General features: G+C 33.6%; 1 protein-coding gene and 1 long non-coding RNA gene across 3 annotated transcripts in view; one reads left to right on the plus strand and one right to left on the minus strand.

Annotated features, from left to right (window-relative positions):
- Positions 1–18,040, minus strand: part of MGAT4C (MGAT4 family member C) — a 548,325-nt gene that overhangs the window by 498,775 nt on the left and 31,510 nt on the right. The gene's annotated exons all lie outside the window — the stretch shown is intronic.
- On the plus strand, positions 961–10,151 carry LOC119868151. The gene is made up of 3 exons (XR_005370444.1): positions 961–1,099; positions 3,305–3,357; positions 10,000–10,151. It is a non-coding gene; the product is annotated as an uncharacterized LOC119868151 (long non-coding RNA).

Raw genomic sequence — 18,040 nt, forward strand, 5'->3', positions numbered from 1 at the left:
TACTCATACATTTTTGTGAAGATGAAAAATCTCAATACATGTAAAGCATTTATAACTGGGTATAGCACATTATAAATATATATGTATTATCTATTATTTTTAAATATACAATATAAGTAAACATCTAGAAAAAAACTGAGGGAGGCTAAATCCAAAGGAGGAGTCTGACCATCTTATAGCCTGACTTTACCATGTGTAACATTTTCATTATTTAACTTCTCTGTATCTTAATCAGGCCATCTATGAAATTGGCATTATAATCACTCATAGCGATTTCATGAATTACAATATAAAACCTATTTACAACAAAGCCTGTTACATAGTGAAACTATTTTAAAAGTGATCTATTTTGATAATAATGATGTTGATGGTGATGAGTCTATAAAGGTATCCAAGATACATGAAAAATTTTAAGAGTAACATGGTAAGATCACTAGTGACTTATTTGCTACTTTAGATGTCCTTAACATGCATTGCTTATAACATGTTTTTAGTAAATAAGAAAATATTAGTATTCTTCAAACTTGAAGTGTATCTAATTGTCAATGTTTCATCAGAAAGGATCGTACAAAGTTGCTCACCAGCTTATGATATTAGAGTCCTATCAAATGCATATAATTGTTAAGTCATCTGACAAGTTTAATTACTGGCTACACCTATTGGCTTATGTCTAGAAATACGTTTCATTTTAATTCAAATATGCTAATATATAGTGAGTGCATTTCTCTTTTAGATTTAATGATGCTTTATTTCCTTATAAGAAAAACCCGTTTGTTTCTCCCCCCCTCCAAATTTTAGTATTGCCTGATTGATGAATGACAACTTCAAACTAAATAGGATAGGTAGAAAAATGAAAAAAATATAAAGGGAATTATAAAGACTTTATAAAAGAAGCTATTGATTTCCCGATGGTTGCTAGGTAACTATTGTGAAGTAAACTGCATAAACACTCCTCTTGATTTTAGTGAGTAGCATCAAAAATATGTATACATATGATGCAATTCTCATTTGATATTAGCCATGATATTTTTACTTTTCTTACTGGCAAAGAATACTGAAATAATAAACATTTTTAAAAAAATATCAGCATGTTATCTAGGTAAGTATTTCTGTAAAGTAGTTTAAAAGCTTGTGTACCAGCCCATAATTATCAGAGAAATTACTTAAGGTCATTTTTATATCTAATCCACGGCAATAAAGTTGCAGCTCAGTCAGCAAAACCTTGGCATAACCTTTATTTCGTTCAGAAAATTCTATTAATTCTAATTGTTGCAGTCTTAATGAAAGTGTGATTCAATATTCTCTAACTGACCTTGGGCCATTTCCTTTAAGGAGTGACCATGTGACCAATAAAGGTATATATAAGTCTATTTGGCTTTATTAAACTCACACCTACCCTAAACTCAAAGTAAAAGAAAAATATAAAATAATCCTGTATGAATAAAGTTTTATACAAACTTTAACATAGACTTCAAAAGTATATAGCTAAATAACTAAATCTGATCCTTCTCACTTACTCTGTTTACTTCCACTGAAGCAGCCTCACACTCCCATAGAAACTTGTTCTATTACCCTCTATATTTCTAAGACTGTCTCCTCTAGTTTATTTTACCTAGAGACTTACTTCTTCCTGATGATACCAGTTTGTCTATAGCTCATTTGGACAGATGACCATATATTTTCACCAAAATGACTTTGAGAGTAGAGTTGCATGAAGCTAACTCTCTAAAACTCGAAAGCATTACTATTTTACAAGCTCATTTTTAGAAAAGTCAATTTGAAGCTTCTCTTCCAGTGGGGCCACCTGATACCACTTCACTCAGCATAAATTTATCTCAGGATACCTCACTCTGGGTTTACCAGAAAATGTCAACATCCATTCAGAAATTTCCAGAACTTCTTGTTCCCTACCCATTTATAAAACACTTTCAATTGGTACTCATGCTTCCATCCTTTCTTTACATTTCAGCATAGAGGTGCCCCTTCCACTTACTGTCACTCACATATATGGGACTTTCTATTTGTTTTTTCCAAATTCATGGCACATAGACACAGGTATACAAGTGTTCAGGTAACCCCATGGCCCTCTCTATCAAATATTTCTTTTCTCATAGTTCTTAAAAATGAAACGGCATGTTTAAGTATACTTAAAAAAAAAAACAGTATTTTAAGAAATATTTGTCTCTACCTGTTGATCTTTAGAGCACCTCTTGGACCACTGCTGCATGTTCTCTCTCATTGACATGCCACTGAAATTGCTTCCACTAAGGACACAAGTGATTATCTGTTAAATTCAACAAACCTTTTTCAATATTGATTTCACTTTTGGGCATACCTGCCATTATTTGTGCTTCCTATTTAGAATCTCTCCTTCATTACCAGCCATAATGCCTCTCTCTCCAAGAGAGATTACCGCCATATCTTCCTCTGTCTACACTTTTTTTTTTTTCACAAGATCTCCCTCTATTATCTCACATTAATTGTGGATATCAGACTTCTACTTGATCCTCTTTTCTTTTCAACTTGCACATTATTCATGGGGGAAGATCTTATCAGTCTGTTCAGTTTCATCACTATGCATTGGGGGCCTCTAAACAATACTGCTAGTCAAGTTTTCCTTCTTACCACTAGATATTTACTTAGTGTGCAAGGCAATATAAACTCAGCATTTCTATATTAATTTCTTATCACTGTTGTAACAAAATGTCACAAACTTAGTGCTTAAAACTATAAATATATATGTATATATCTATTTCTATTTACTTATATCTATCTATCATCTATCTATCATCTATCATCTATCATCTATCTATCTATCATCTATCTATCATCATCATCTATCAAATCTTACAATTTTAGATGTCAGAAGGCTAAAATGGGTCTTACTGAGCACAAAATCAAAGTGCCAGCATCATTTCTGGGAGTTCTAGGGGAGAATTATTTCCCTGTTTTTCTCCTGCTTCTGGAAGCTGCCCACTTTTCTTGGTTTATGGCCCCTTCTTTTATCTTCAAAGCTAGCAGTATAACATCTTTAAATCTCTTTCTTTCCCTGACTTCTGCTTCTGTTTTCATATTTTCTTCTTTGAAAAGAAGGGTCCTTGTGATTACATGGGATTTGCCTAGGTAATCCAATATAAATGCCCTCATTTCAGGATCCTTAATTACAACTGCAAAGTCCCTTTTGTCATAGAAGGTAACTTATTTACAGGTGCGAGAATTAAGATCTAGGATATTTATGGGAAAATTATCCTGCCTATCACAATGTCCAAAACCTAAATGATCTTTTTTTCTTTCCGTATACCAGTGTCTTCCTGAATCTTCTGGCAACATCCTACACTAATAACTCCTTGTTGCAAGGTAGGGAAAAGGAAGTGCCTGCTTTGTAGGATAGTTAGCAGCATCCTTGGCTCCTACTTATGACGTCAGTAGCACCCTTTCCTAGCTACAACAACCAAAAATGCCTCCAGAGATTGCCAAACATTCCGAGACAAATCATCCCCAGTTAACAATCACTACCTGAAACATTATTCTTTTCTTTTTTTCCATTAAGTCAGTGAAGATGAACCATCTTTGATCCAGTTCTAAATTAGGAATCTGGGAGTTAATCTGAACTCCTCCCCCTTACCTTCTATAGCCAATGTCAGCAGGTACTGCCAATCTTATCTCTTTACTTTCTTTCTATTGCCTTTGCCACTGATATTTTTGGCTCTTTTCCCCCCTTTTCCTGGATCATGGCAGCAGTCTTTCAAGCATTGTTGCTGACTTCACTCACTCTTGTTTTATTTTTATTTCTGAATTGTCCTCAAGGTCTCACTTAGCTACTGCTTCGCCTAAGCTTTTTTTGGCACTAATTCAAGTCTCTCAACTCCTTTGGCTTTACTCTGGCTCATTTGTTCATAGTACATGCTATGATAGAATATTAATGATATTTTTGTTGTTCTATACCTGGACTATATTATGGATATGCTATTCCACAAGTGCTGTCTCCATTACATTTACAGTGTTTTAAAAGATTTACCATGCACATGTTTCTGTGTACTTATAGAAGTAGAGATTTTGAAATCAAAGGGAAAATTCTAAATCCGACCACACTGCTGGGTTTAGTATCTAATTGGTTCATGCCATCCATGTTGCTTGAATTGGATACTGGCATTCATTTTAGTATAGGTTAGTGTCAAATGGAAAAAGTTGCCACCATTAATTCCAGTTTTGCAGGAAGACTATCATTTATTACCTTCTTTTTATTTTAAAGGTTTTATTTATTTATTCATGAGAGACACAGAGAGGAAAAGAGAGGAGCAGAGACATTGGCAGAGGGAGAAGCAGGCTCCAGGCAGGGAGCCCAATGTGGGACTCAATCCCAGGACTCCAGGATCAGGCCCTGAGTCGAAGGCAGACATTCAACCGCTGAGCCGCCCAGGCATCCCTTTCTCCCTTTTTTAAAATCTGGGTACTGCTTATAAAAATATTGCTTCCAATTTATAAATAATATGTTAATTTTAAAGGTGAAATATCAATCAGGTTAACTTTAGTCCATATATAACTGCTTAAATTTTAGCCATATCCATATATGATCAATGTTATTTACTTAATATTTTCTTTTAACTTGAAGCACTCTTTCCTAGATTCATTTTAATAATAATAATATTCATTAATTTATCAGTTTGATTTGCTAGTAATATTTTCCAATGTATTTTAAAACACATTAAAATACAGTTTATACTTGCAATATTTTCTACAGTGGTATATTTAGGAAACCAGCTTTGGTGGGAAGCAATCAATTTAGTTCACGAGGTACGGAGATAAAATCAAAGGTGAATATGACACATAGTCCTTTTGTTACCAGTATACTACAGACAAAAAGGAAGATTTTAAATGCCTTAAAGAAAACCTTGAATAAGTGGCAAAATTGGAATTCAAAGTAATTGAAGTGGTGCAGTGATATAGCTTATATACTCTCTGAAGCAATCCGTAATAGATTAAGAATGTATGAAAAAAAAAAAAAAGAATGTATGATAAATTCTTCCTGAACAGAATACGAGTGTGTGTGTGTGTGCTTGCATGTGGTGCATGTGTGTGTGCTTGCATGTGGTGCATGCATGCATGGGTGTGTGTGTGTATGCACATGCATCATTCCTATTATCGGCTTTAATCCTATCCATTAGCATGGATAATGGGGAGTTACCATAAAATATTTTAAATTTATCTGAATAAGAAACTCAAGGAAAATCCCCACATTGCTGCTAGAATGTTAAAGGTTCTGTAAATTTAAGGTCAAAGAGATGAAATATAGATTAAGCACTTATATTTCCACCTCGGTTTTCAGAAGCCCTTTTAAAAAGACAGTTCACATTAAACACATGGTTATAAATCCTATATAAAATAACTCACTTTAAAGTTTATTTTATCCATAATTTTTTTTACCTTTATCAATAAAATCATGTCCCTTTCAAAAACTTAGTAATTGTATGTTTTATGATGTCATTTTGACCATAACTTACCTTTTCTTGTTTGAATCTAGATATGCACAGGGCAAGAAAGGATACTTTTCCAACTTTTCAATATCAAATTAGATAGAGAGACTTTCTGAACTTGAAGGATATTTTTACTTTAAAGATTAGCTTTAAAAATTGAACCAAATGTGGAATTAAAATAAAGACAGAGAGATTTTTTAAAAATAAATTAACTTAGTCAATTTTTATCTAGAAAATATACTTAAAAATTCTAAGAATAACCTTTATCTCCTTTCTCTCCCTCACTTCCTATCCCTTTTGAATTGAATCAGTCATGCAATCCTGTGGTTTCTATAATCAATATATCCCTGAAATTATTTTTTATTTCTTTATAATTTTTCCTTTTAATACATAATCTTGATTATGTCACTCCATTGCTCAAAATTCTTTAGAAGGTCATTGAAGGACATGCATTTTACTATCATGTCTGTTGACCTTCATTTTCGCATCTCCTATAATTCTCCCATATGGATCCTTTGGTTATGTAGACATATTGAACTACTTACTCTTCTTCAAATGTGCCCTGCTTACTCATGTGGTCCTTGTCTTTTTATAGGCTGCCCTCTTAATTTATAATGTTTTTCCTTAGCTAGTTTTATTCACTTTAAATAAACTTCTGATTATTGTACAAACCAGCTTAAAACTCAACTCCTCTGTTGACACTGCCTGTCCCATCTCTTAGTGTTATACATTCTTCGTGGAGCTTAAATGAAGAAGTATATTAAGAAATCATATATCATATCTCAATCCCTCCCTCCCTCCTTCCTTAGCATAGAGGATACCTTGAAGGCAAATGTCATATGTATTTCCAATTTAACCATCATATATATTATATATAGATACTCATAAAAGGGATCCATACTAGTTTTAGTATAGACAGAATTTTTATCTTTCTCCCCAGTCTACTCTCTGACCCAAGAGCACAGGCATTTACTTATTACTTATCTACCTAATAGTACTTAACTCATCAGAATGTTGGAATGAATAAATGAAATATCACAGAGCCTAGCACATGGTATGTGTGGGAGAAATCCTAAAAATTTCATTTTCTCATAATTATTAAAGTTTTTACAAGCAGTCATAATGCCATGTCTATTTTTTATATATAGACAATTAGAAATATAAAAGGCAAAATGAACTAAAGTTTATCTGAAAATTATGCATTTCTTTCATTTATCTATGAAAGATGAAGAACACAGAAATAGCTTGCCTGTAATCCCACACTTCAAGTTTATGAAGAAGTAAAAACTAGAGTCCATTTCATTTAATCTTTTAATTTTATGCTCTCTCACACATTCAAAATACATGTATTGAACTAATTTGATGCTTAATACAAGGCTACTTTTAATATATACTTACAGGACTTCCTTACCACCATCAGCACCCTAGAATCTGAGCTTCATAAAGATAAAAATGATATGAGCTTCCTTGACCACTCTGTAAAGTGCTCCTTGGCAGTTGTAGTATATTCATTAAATATGGTAGAAGCAATATCTTATATTCATTTTAGTGTTCTGGAAAAGAGTTCCTCATATACACATCTAAATCAGCTTCTTAGGATTTATTATTTAATTTTCTAAAAGCTTGACTTTAATATAATTTATCTCTCAAAATGTTGGCTATTATCTTCAAAATCCAGAACCCATGTATTGCATGTTCCTGTAAAATTATGTACAAGACGCATTTTCCTTGCACCATTCTTTCCTTTACATAAGTTCCTCAGAAAGATACCTTAAATTCCTGTAAATATTACTACATCTATGAGAACCAAGAATTACGTCTCATATGATACTCTAAAAACCACACTGAAACTAGACCATATACAGGCTCTCACAGCCTGTGAGAACTGTGTATTCCTAGAAACTTCCTAGAAACTCTACTTTGGAAGTACTTTTTTTTTTTTTTTTTCCATTTTCTAAAACGAAACAAAAAACAAACCCAATTATATGGAAGTTAACATATCTCCTTTACCCCCACCTTGAATTTTTTTTTTCTTTCTCTCACTTCCTACTACAATTAGGATATGGATATCTATGTATTTTGATGTCAATAGATAGATGATAGATAGGTAGATAGATAGATAGATAGATAGAAAGATAGATAGATAGATAGATAGATAGATAGATAGATAGATAGATAGATAGTTGGGATCTAGCTCCTCCGAAGACCTCTATTCATAAGGCTTCAGTTCCAGATAAAGCTAGGAAAGATGTTTTCTTTGCTCCCACAGTACCCAAAGAGAACTTCAAGTTTATCACCTACCATACTAACAAATTACTATTATTGATTAATTATATTTATTTATTGATATACACTCAGTTATTTTTGCTATGTCAGCGCCTGGCACAGAGCTTCAGACATCACAGATACTCAATAGTTGCTGTTTAATTTGAAGTTTAGAATACATTTTCTAAGCCCAAACATCAATTTCTTAATTTATTTTGCAGTTAAATCATCTTCTCAATTTTATAATAATAATATCTTCAGCTATTATATTTGGAACCAAGTGGGTTACTCTATTATGCATGTTAAAATATTTAATGCTAGAAATGTACATATATGGATGCGTGATTAAATCTTGCATAAGATTTAACAATTCTATTATTTGGTTCATAAACAGCAAAGTGAATGCAATTAGAAATATATGCTGCTTACTTGATTAAAATTGTTCCTCATTTGAGCTAATAACAACTGACTTCATTGATTGAGCACTTAGTGTGTGCTAAGCAAGTGTATTTATAATTGCATTGAACTTTTGCCATGTTTTTATTATTTTCTCTTTACTAGTGAGGGGCTTGAGGATTAAGTTAGATAATATGTGTCACATTTCATTTCTAAAGCTTGTCTTTGAAATACTCTTTTCCAAAGTGATACATTGGCTAGATCTATAGTTGGCTGAAATATACAAGTATGCCAAACAGCTTCCTGTTTCACTTCAAAGTTAAAGCTTTAGTTTATGCAGTGCGGTTATCTTCCCCTCAGCAACACACACACACACACACACACACACACACACACACACCCTGTGTCTTCATCCTCTACTCATGACCTCTTTCATCCATGGCACCTAAACTAGTCTCCTTTTTTTAAAACTCTCCAAGCTCACTTTTGCCAGTGGTTTACATGTTCCATTTTTTAGACATAAATGTTCTTACATAGATACCTTTACGATAATTGGACCCATTTTGTGTATCTAATCAAACTTCCTCAGTGACCATCCAAATTTAAATAGCAAACCTCTCCCCTAGGTTTCCTGATCATGCCTGTCTGATGTATTTTCCTCTATGACACTTTTTATCACTTGACATATTTAGCCTTTTTCTTAAAAACATACGTCCTGTCCCTATACAGGCTGACACCAGTAAGGATTTTTGTCTGTTTGGTCTAATACATATCCCTAGGGCATAGGTCAATCTTTGTTTTATATTAGGTGCTCAAATAATCCTTGTGGAATGAAATATTAAGTAAATGAACAATGCGAGAAAAGAAAATGCTTAAAGCCCACAATAACTCGGGCAAAAACAACAGTTAGCACAGAACTGATTATAGTTAAGTTACATGATTAAGGGCATCCAGAAGGCTCAGTCGGTTAAGCATCAGACTCTTGATTTCTTTTCAGTTCAGGTCATGATCTCAGTGTCATGGGATCAGCCCCAGGTCAGGCTCTGCACTGGGCATAGAGCCTGCTTAAGATTCTCTCTCTCCCTCTGCCCCTTCCTCTTTGTCTTTTCCCATCCCTCTCTAAGAGAAAAAAAAAATAGAAAGAGAGAGAGAGAGAGAGCTGCATAATTTACTAAAAATCACGTCCTTGGAAGTCAGAGAAGCTTAAACTTAAATTTAAATTTAAATTCACCCCTGCTCTATCGCTTTGTGACCATGGCAGGCTTGTTAGTACATTCTTCAGGCCTTATATCCAGTACGGCTAAAAATGCTAATAATTCCTCACAGCCTTATTTTACGTGCTGAATAAGAAGACATGGACCAGTTAGTTGCATTTTCGTCTTTCTTCCTTATACCCTGTAGGGTATGATACACATACACAAAGTGAATATCGAATTTATCTTCCAAAACAAAACTCAGTAAGAGTGAAAGGGGGCACTATTTATAATTATACTGGGGATGACAGACACACATCAGCACTACCCCAAGTAAACCAGAACTTATAATTAACCCACCTAATAGGTACACATAAATTCAGATATCAAAAGGAATTAAAGGCACGCCAAGTGTGCTGAGCATAGTGGATTAGCACCGAGCATCATTTACATTGTTCCCAGAGGCTGGAGAGCTGAAAATGTTTCCCAAGATTCTCTTTCATTTAGGTTTTTGAGTATGCATTAAATTTAGCCAGTTAAATGCATAGTGTGAGATCTAGAAGGTAGAACTACAAGAAAGACTGTTCTTCCTTTGCTTTGGCTATTGCTGCAGAACAGCACAGTATTATCAAGATTTTATTTTTACTTTTATTTTTAAATTTTGGCAACAGAGCCCTGTGTCTACTCACTGTGTGCTTTGGGAGGAAGCTGTGCACCCGTGGCTTTCTGGTCTCTGGAGCTCAGCCACAGTGGTACTTTCTTGAAGTCAGACAGACCTGGCAAGCTCCCTGGTAAGCTCTTCCTGCGTAGAGTGGTTCTGAGTGTTAGGCCTAGAGCTCCTTCAAGTGATGGGTAAGCATCTAAGTTCTTATATAAAATCTCTTTCTGCTGCTAATTGCCCAGGCAGCTTTTTGTTTTCTGCAACTGAGAGCTACACGCACCAAGACGAGCCAGAGCCTACAGATTCAGAGTGCTGCTGCTCCACTTCATGCGAATATAATCTTTTCCTAAGTGGTTGTGGTTGATCTGTTTCAATAGTGTACTAATGAAAGTTGAAATATGTCTTCACTTCAGTCATGTCTCAAGAAGAATTATCACTCTCTCTAATTGGTTTCTCCTCAGGAGGTTTTACTTCAAATAAGCCTGTTATAAATAAATATTTCTGGGAAAAAAAAGTGTTACCTGTTGAATTACAGGAAAAAGTGACACAGGATCATTAACATTCTTATGATACACATACAATATTAATCTTCAACAGTGTCTCTAATGTTGAAAATACCTAAACTATAAGTTAAGTTGTTAACAATGCAGTTGTGCCATTTAATTTAGATAAAAGACCTTCTAGAAGGTCAGTGTTAGAGGATCCCTGGGTGGCTCAGTGGTTTAGCACCTGCCTTCAGCCCAGGGCATGATCCTGGAGTCCCGGAATCAAGTCCCATGTCAGGCTCCCTGCATGGAGCCTGCTTCTCCCTCTGCCTGTGTCTCTGCCTCTCTCCCTCTCTGTGTGTCTCTCATGAATAAATAAATAAAGTCTTTAAAAAAATACAAGGTCAGCATTACATATCCAAAAGGACAATCTTTAATTAATAGTTAACTCAGGCTGATATCTTCTGGCCTTCTCATTCATTAAGAAGAAAAGATATAGTTGGTGTCTTAATAGATTTCCTGTAGTAGGCCTCTATGATAAGTAGGAATTTTCACTTACATCCTCAAGTTCTTAGGGCACCATAATGTATGTAAATTAAGGTATTCTCATAAGTCAATATATATGTATTAGATTTTGTTGATCTGATAGGTGCCCACACTCTTATTGCTAACATAAGATTAAAGCATATATACAAAGGTCACATAACAATATTTCTGTGTTTTCATGATTGAGACAAATGTTTCTACTGATAGAAACAACAGGGTTTTCATGAAACAGTTTATATTTTTTTGCACATTTTCTAACTCTGTGAAATGATGAGCAGTACTTTTTAATAATTCAATATTTTAATAAAATATTTTAGCCTTAGGTGAAGCTGAGTCGATAAGAACTTCCTACAGCCTATGTTAAGACCTGAGTCAGGAGAACAAAGCTGTTTAGGGCCAATTTGTTTGCTTCAACATTGAATGAAATCCAATTGTACTTACACTACAGTCACAAATACGTAAAATTCATTAATGCAAATGGTCAGCAGTTGGAAGGGAACAAACGAGTCACTGTAGTTGAGTTGATGGAAGGGTAAGTAGGATTAGAATATTTTGTTTTCAAGTCTGTTATTGGTACAATAAACCCTAATAAAAAGTATACTGAATTAAACTTTCTAGCATTTCATTCCAGAAAGTAACTGCTGATATTTGCAAATTGGCTATATATTAGAGCAACCATCTGAGGTATACAGTCTGGTCAAGTAGCCTCGTGATGTCAAAAGAGCTGACTCAATTATGCCTCACTTAGGAATGGAGGAATGTAGTCCCAGGACAGGCGAAACAGCTCCCTGACTATACCTGGAAACAGCAGAATTAACAATGTAACCCCAACAGCAAACTCTTCTAGGTTAACCAAGAAATCTATTAAAATAAGGTATTTCAAGCTCATAACTTTTTTTACAGTTAAAAACTACCTAAGTAATAATATACTACTCTTGGCGTATAAACAGATAAGAAAATGGCACAAACTGGACAAGAATATAAAAGGGAAAATAAGGACATTAAAATTGCATTATATTGCCTCTGGCTTACACAAACTATTTCAAAGATGCAATGACCTCTTTCATATAAAATTTTAGAAAATAAAAATCAGAATATTTCCTCTCTATGATGTTTCCAGAAAGTTCATGTTTTAAATAGCATTATGCCTTAGGACTACATATTTCACATAAAATACTAAGAATCTAGAGAACAAAGTAAAAGACCCCCGGGGACTTCAAATCTCTTAGATTTACTTTAAAATGTTTTTTTTGAGGAAATGAGTTTCCTATAAAGGGACATTTGGGCTATCAAAACATCTACTGAAAAGAAAGCGAATGAAATATTCAATGACTTTTCTCTCAATAACAAAAGTAATAAAGAAAACTATTGGCAACGGTAACCCATTTTGGAGGAAAAACTCCTTTCAGGCTGAGCTCTTTATTTTCCTTCTCTGTTCATTTCAGTGGTGCTTTATGCCACTGAATAACTGAACTCTATTTATCGGGATCAACACATCTGCTAAAAAATACCAACATCAGTTTTCAAGCTTTGCATTTTCAAGTTTTATCCTGTACTTAAATAGTACTAAAAAGTTTATTCCTTCATTTCATTCTGAAAGCAGTTTTAACTTATTTAAGCAGTCTTTCTATGAAAAAATATCCTATGCATAATATGAGTTCAATGAACCTTCATAAATAGTTCAAAACCTCAAGAATGAAAATTCAAATAAAATTATTTTGCTTAAAGTTGTTCACTGCTCTCCAATGCAGAAAACACATTTTAAAATATATTATTTATTATATTCTAGAAAAAATCTCAAAAGTTTCTTAATGCTATTCAATCTTCAATATTCAGAAATCATTTAAAATTATTTAGCATATAGATTTCAGACAGTCTCTCCCTTTACCTTGTCCTACTAATAAAGCAGTAAAGTTTTAATGTGTATTGTTTTGAGATGCCAAGGATAGGTAATCACAAGGAATATACAACTCAAATATTTTATAAAATACTTTAAAACTCACTAATAATCCAATGTATATTCATGGATTGAGCACTTTATATATGTTAAGCACATGAAACACAAAAAATAAAGACAAAAAGGAGTAAATGTTGCATATTAGATTGGAAAATATCTTTTTTGAGAGAGAGGGCAAGAGTATGTGCACGTGCTAGTGCGGGAGGCAGGAGGGTCAGGGGGAGAGGGAGAGAGAGAGAGAGAGAATCTTCAGCAGGTTCTACATCCAGTACAGAGTCTGATGAGGGGCTCAATCTCACAACCCTGAGATCATGACCTAAGCCAAAATCAAGAGTCAGATGCTTAACTGACTGAGCCACCTAGGCACCCCAGAAACAGCTTTTTAAAAAAAAAACATTTCAATGGTGAGTTTATGAATTTGGAAATCTCAAGTAATATCAATCATATTATAAAATGGTGAAATAAGTTTAATATAACCTGACCAGATGATTTTGTGTCTTCTTTGGCTCAGCATTTACAATCTTAGGAATTTTTTTATGAAAATAAATTATACAATTTTATAAAACCAAGTAAGCCAAGGCAGTTGTTTGCAATTTTTCTTTTATGTTCTAAAATTGGTATACCTGTGCATTTATTTTCAGCAATATTTTCACATTTAGTCATGCCAACAATACAGAAATATTTAATATACTAAAATTTTCTTCTACTAAAATCCCATTTCTTATGATAGGCAGAGTAACAATTTGGAAACTATGTTCCTCACAGTTTTCATACAAGCTTATGCATGTCTTTTCAAGAAAATATTATTTTAGGAAAATATTCTGTACTTTGCTTTTTTCACTTAACATTTTTCTCAATTTAAACATGTAAAAATTTACCCCAGAGATTGGCCAAAATCAGTCAGTATCCCCCAAGTGATGGATATTCAAATTGCTTTTGCTTTTATTTTTCCATTTCAATAAAGTATAACTATAAAAGATAATAATAAATTAAAAGTATCATAAATAATATCATCCATGTGATAATACTTCATTTTTTGTTATATCAGGCCCAGATAAGATCACTGGTTCCATGGGTATGTGCACTCTAATGTTTAAAAAATGCTGCCAGACAAATTCCACAAACTTTGGAGTGATGCCCAATTTTATTGGTCAAAGATTATGGTTTTGTTACATCCCTGGAGGCAAAAGATAGATCAGTCTTTCAAATTTCTGTCAACTTGATTTAAAAAGAAAAAAAAAGATCTCATTGTTTCAATCATCTTGTCCTTGATGACTAGTGAAGTGGAGTTTACTTTCATTAGAAGGTTATTTGCATTTTCTGTTCTGTGAATCTCATGATTATAATCTTTGCTCATTTTTCTTGTGACTTTTTTTTCATTTCATAACTGTATAATTTTTTATTTAAAGTGGAAATATTAATTCCTTAGCTGTTAAACGTCACAAATAGTAGGTCAAACAATACACATTTGTTACTTTGTGACATTTTTTGAAGGGTGTTTTTATTTATTTTAGAGAGAGAGAGCATATGAGCAGGGAGAGGGGCAGAAAGACAGAAAGAGAGAGGGGAAGAAAACTCCCTGCCAATTGAGGAGCCCCACATGGGCTCAATTTCAGGATCCAGGGATCATGACCTGAGCTGAAGCCAAGAGCATGATGCTCAACTGACTGAGCCACTGAGGTGCCCCAATTTGTGACAATTTTTGATCTACCAAATGGCAATTCAGAATAGCTCACACAAACATTTTATTTCAGTCTATCAATTTGTCCTCTGATTTTGTTTATAGTATCTTTCAAATAAAATTTTTCATTTCTTGTAATCTCTATGATACATATATTTCTTACTCTTTGTTTTAATATTATATTTTTATTGTATCATACACAATAATTAAATTCTTTTCACTCAAAAGGCATTCTTATTTCTTCAAAATTAATTCATTTTCATTTATATGCAGAACTGGAAAAATGATTCTAAACCAAAATGCTTTCACAATTCTGGAGTGAATTAAACAGTAAAAAATATTTAAATATGTACATTTCATTAACTGGGTTTTCTACATTTCTTATGATTATAGTTCCCATATCACATGACATGCAAAATGATTACTGATTAAATTGAAGTTTTGCACAACAAAAATATTAACACAAATCACATTAATTAAATGTGACAAATGATGGTTTGGCCTAGAGCTGGCATGTCATTTGCAGTGGGAAAATGGTACTGATGTCTTATGGTTCCTTTTCTCATGACACTGACTTCTTATACTTCAGTGGATCATGTGCTGCTTCAATATTCTAAGCCTCCTTGACTTATAAAACATTTACTCAGTCTACAGCATATTGTGATATTACTGTCACTTGTCCCTAAGGCATCATGAAGATCATCTCTGTAATTTTCCAAAGAGCTTGCAAATTCAAAATTTAAAATAATAAGACTTGGAAGTAACATGTTTCCAAGCACAAACAAAAGTCCAGGCCTTAAACTCAGACATTCAATGACTCAGAATAGCTTCTGTATTTTATTATTCATATTTAAACAAAAGATACAAAGTGCAAAAATTGTAGAGAACTTTCAGAAGCATGGGTATGAGCCTAGGATACACTTCCTAGAATATTTATGTGTGGGCCCCTCTCTCATTCCCATTAACAAAAGTCTACAGTACAGCTGTGCAGATAAAAGGCGGAATAAAAGCAGATCATGTACATTTTATACCAGCAGTGTGCAGACACTTCACTAGGTGCTCTCTAGCCACGATTGTCCCATAAACCCTACAGATGCACATTCATCATGACCATTTATCAAAGATGAAATTGAAGCTCAGAGACATTTTAATAATTCCCCCGAACCACACAATTATTAGGCAGGAGACTTAGGTTTCTACTGAAGTGCATCTTTTCCAAAGCCCCTCTCTGTCTGCCTCCACCCCTGGAGCAATGACTCAGCTGCATGTTTGCTATTTAACTGGTTCCTGCTCACTACATATGGCTTCATTCCACTGCTCTCATATCTGCTGAAAAATGTTAAAAGAGGCAAACACCTTATTGAAGAAATGAGCCTATGGCAGTCTATTTAATTCCAAAGCTCTTTCAAATCCCTGCCAATAATTTTAGCTGTTTTTTCCCCCTTTTTCCATACGTGTATGGCATCAGATTTGTGAAAAATATTGAAAATAAAATACTTTGTCATAATTAACAGCAATATGATTATGCAGATGGCCTAAACCTACACAGGCACAAAACAAAATGACATAAATGCAGAAACAAACAAACAAAAAATCAGGGGAACCAGACTGACATGTTTAATTTCCTGAATTTTAACCTAAATTGGATTCAGTGGTACTTTCAGCAAACTCCCTCCTGCTTTATACCTGAAAGCAGATGGAGGCAGATTGCATCATGAGTTCCATCCTTTCAAATTACAATAGTTTATGATGCTCATCTGCATTTTAATCAGATACAAAGGATTTATTCCTGAAATGTATCAAGAAAGCCTATTTTCAGCACCTGGAAATGCATCAGAGAGTTTATAGCCAATATAGTAAAATATGTTACACACTTTTACTTTGTGTCTCTTTCTCTTGAGTATATAATATTACATGGATGGAGGTGTCAGCAGTTTTATTAAAAGCTGTCTATAATCCTTTCAAATAGGTATGGAAAAAAATAGGTACGGAGAGGTGATTTCATACTCAAAAATCATTTTTATTAGGATTTGACTCCTCTTTTAAAGGGAGTTAAATTTGTCATCCAATTTAACAAAATAATTTAAAGTATGTTTTACTGTAATAACAAACAGCATATTCAGCAAATTGTAGCTTACATCTGTGGCAAACTTTTTTAGATCAAATTGGAATTGGTCAGCATGAATCCGGCCCCTGAAAATTAAATTAGGCACCAGAATAGTAGGTTCACAGTAGTGCTTTTGTGGCATAACATTTTGTGTCATTTCTGTGACACTATGCACTCATAATTTATGGCTATTATTAATAAGATCAAATCATAATCTTCAACATAGTACATTTGCCTCATTGAATAAAACATATCTGAGTTCCTCATATAGCATTCTGTTAAAAATTATTTCATGCATTGATATTTTAAATCGCTTGATTTTTATATTTAACTGGAAGACAAAAGAAAGGTATATAAATGGAATAAAATCACTAAGGTATCAAAACAAAGGAGAAAAAAGGAGAATACTAATGAACTATATTAAAAAGCATGCTTTTATGAAAATATATGGTTTAATACAATACACATTAACTTACATATTAATGCCTTTACATACATTTTAAGAAGTAGATATATAAATATTCTAGAATTTAAATCCTCAGACACATGATATTATATAACCCTTTGACAAATTTGATTATATAAATAAATTAATTACCAGTATGAATTTCAAGCAAACTTTTCAATTTTCTTTGTAATCCAAGTTATTTACTTATCTGCACTTTCTTAAATGAGAAATCATTATATTACCTTTTTACCTTTTTAGATATTTATCTCACCTATTTGTGAGTTTCCTAAATCTTTCTAATAATCGATTTTTCATCCTATTGCATTGTTGTCAGACAATATACCTTTTTATATTTCTATCTTTTTGAATATATTGAGGTGTGTTTTTTAGCGGGGTATATGTTCTTTCCTGATGAATGTTCCATCTTATGAAGAATGTACATTTTTCTCTTGGTAGATGGAGTATTCTATAAATTTTCATTAGGTCTTGTTCATAAGGATTCAGTCTATGTTCTACATCCTGCTTCTCTCCCTGAGACAGAATCTCCAACCCCTACCTCCAATGTTGAGGGAGGTGTGAGTGGTGACAATTGCCTGCTTCTCTCTGAGTAATACTTTCACTTTAGGAACTGAGAACTTGGCAGCAGACACAGGTCTCCTTGGTCTGCCTCTCTCAGCTTGGAAACTCCACTACAAAAATCTGGGCCAGGGTGGTTTGGGCCCAGTTTATTTAGTAGTACCACACGTGAGGTAGGGCTTCTATCCATGAGTAAGGATAGGACAGAAAAAGGGAACCCCTACCTCTTAGCAGTACTCACCTAGAACTTA

The sequence above is a fragment of the Canis lupus genome, chromosome 15, assembly GCF_011100685.1.
Source record: "Canis lupus familiaris isolate Mischka breed German Shepherd chromosome 15, alternate assembly UU_Cfam_GSD_1.0, whole genome shotgun sequence".
Classification (NCBI taxonomy): Eukaryota; Metazoa; Chordata; class Mammalia; order Carnivora; family Canidae; genus Canis; species Canis lupus.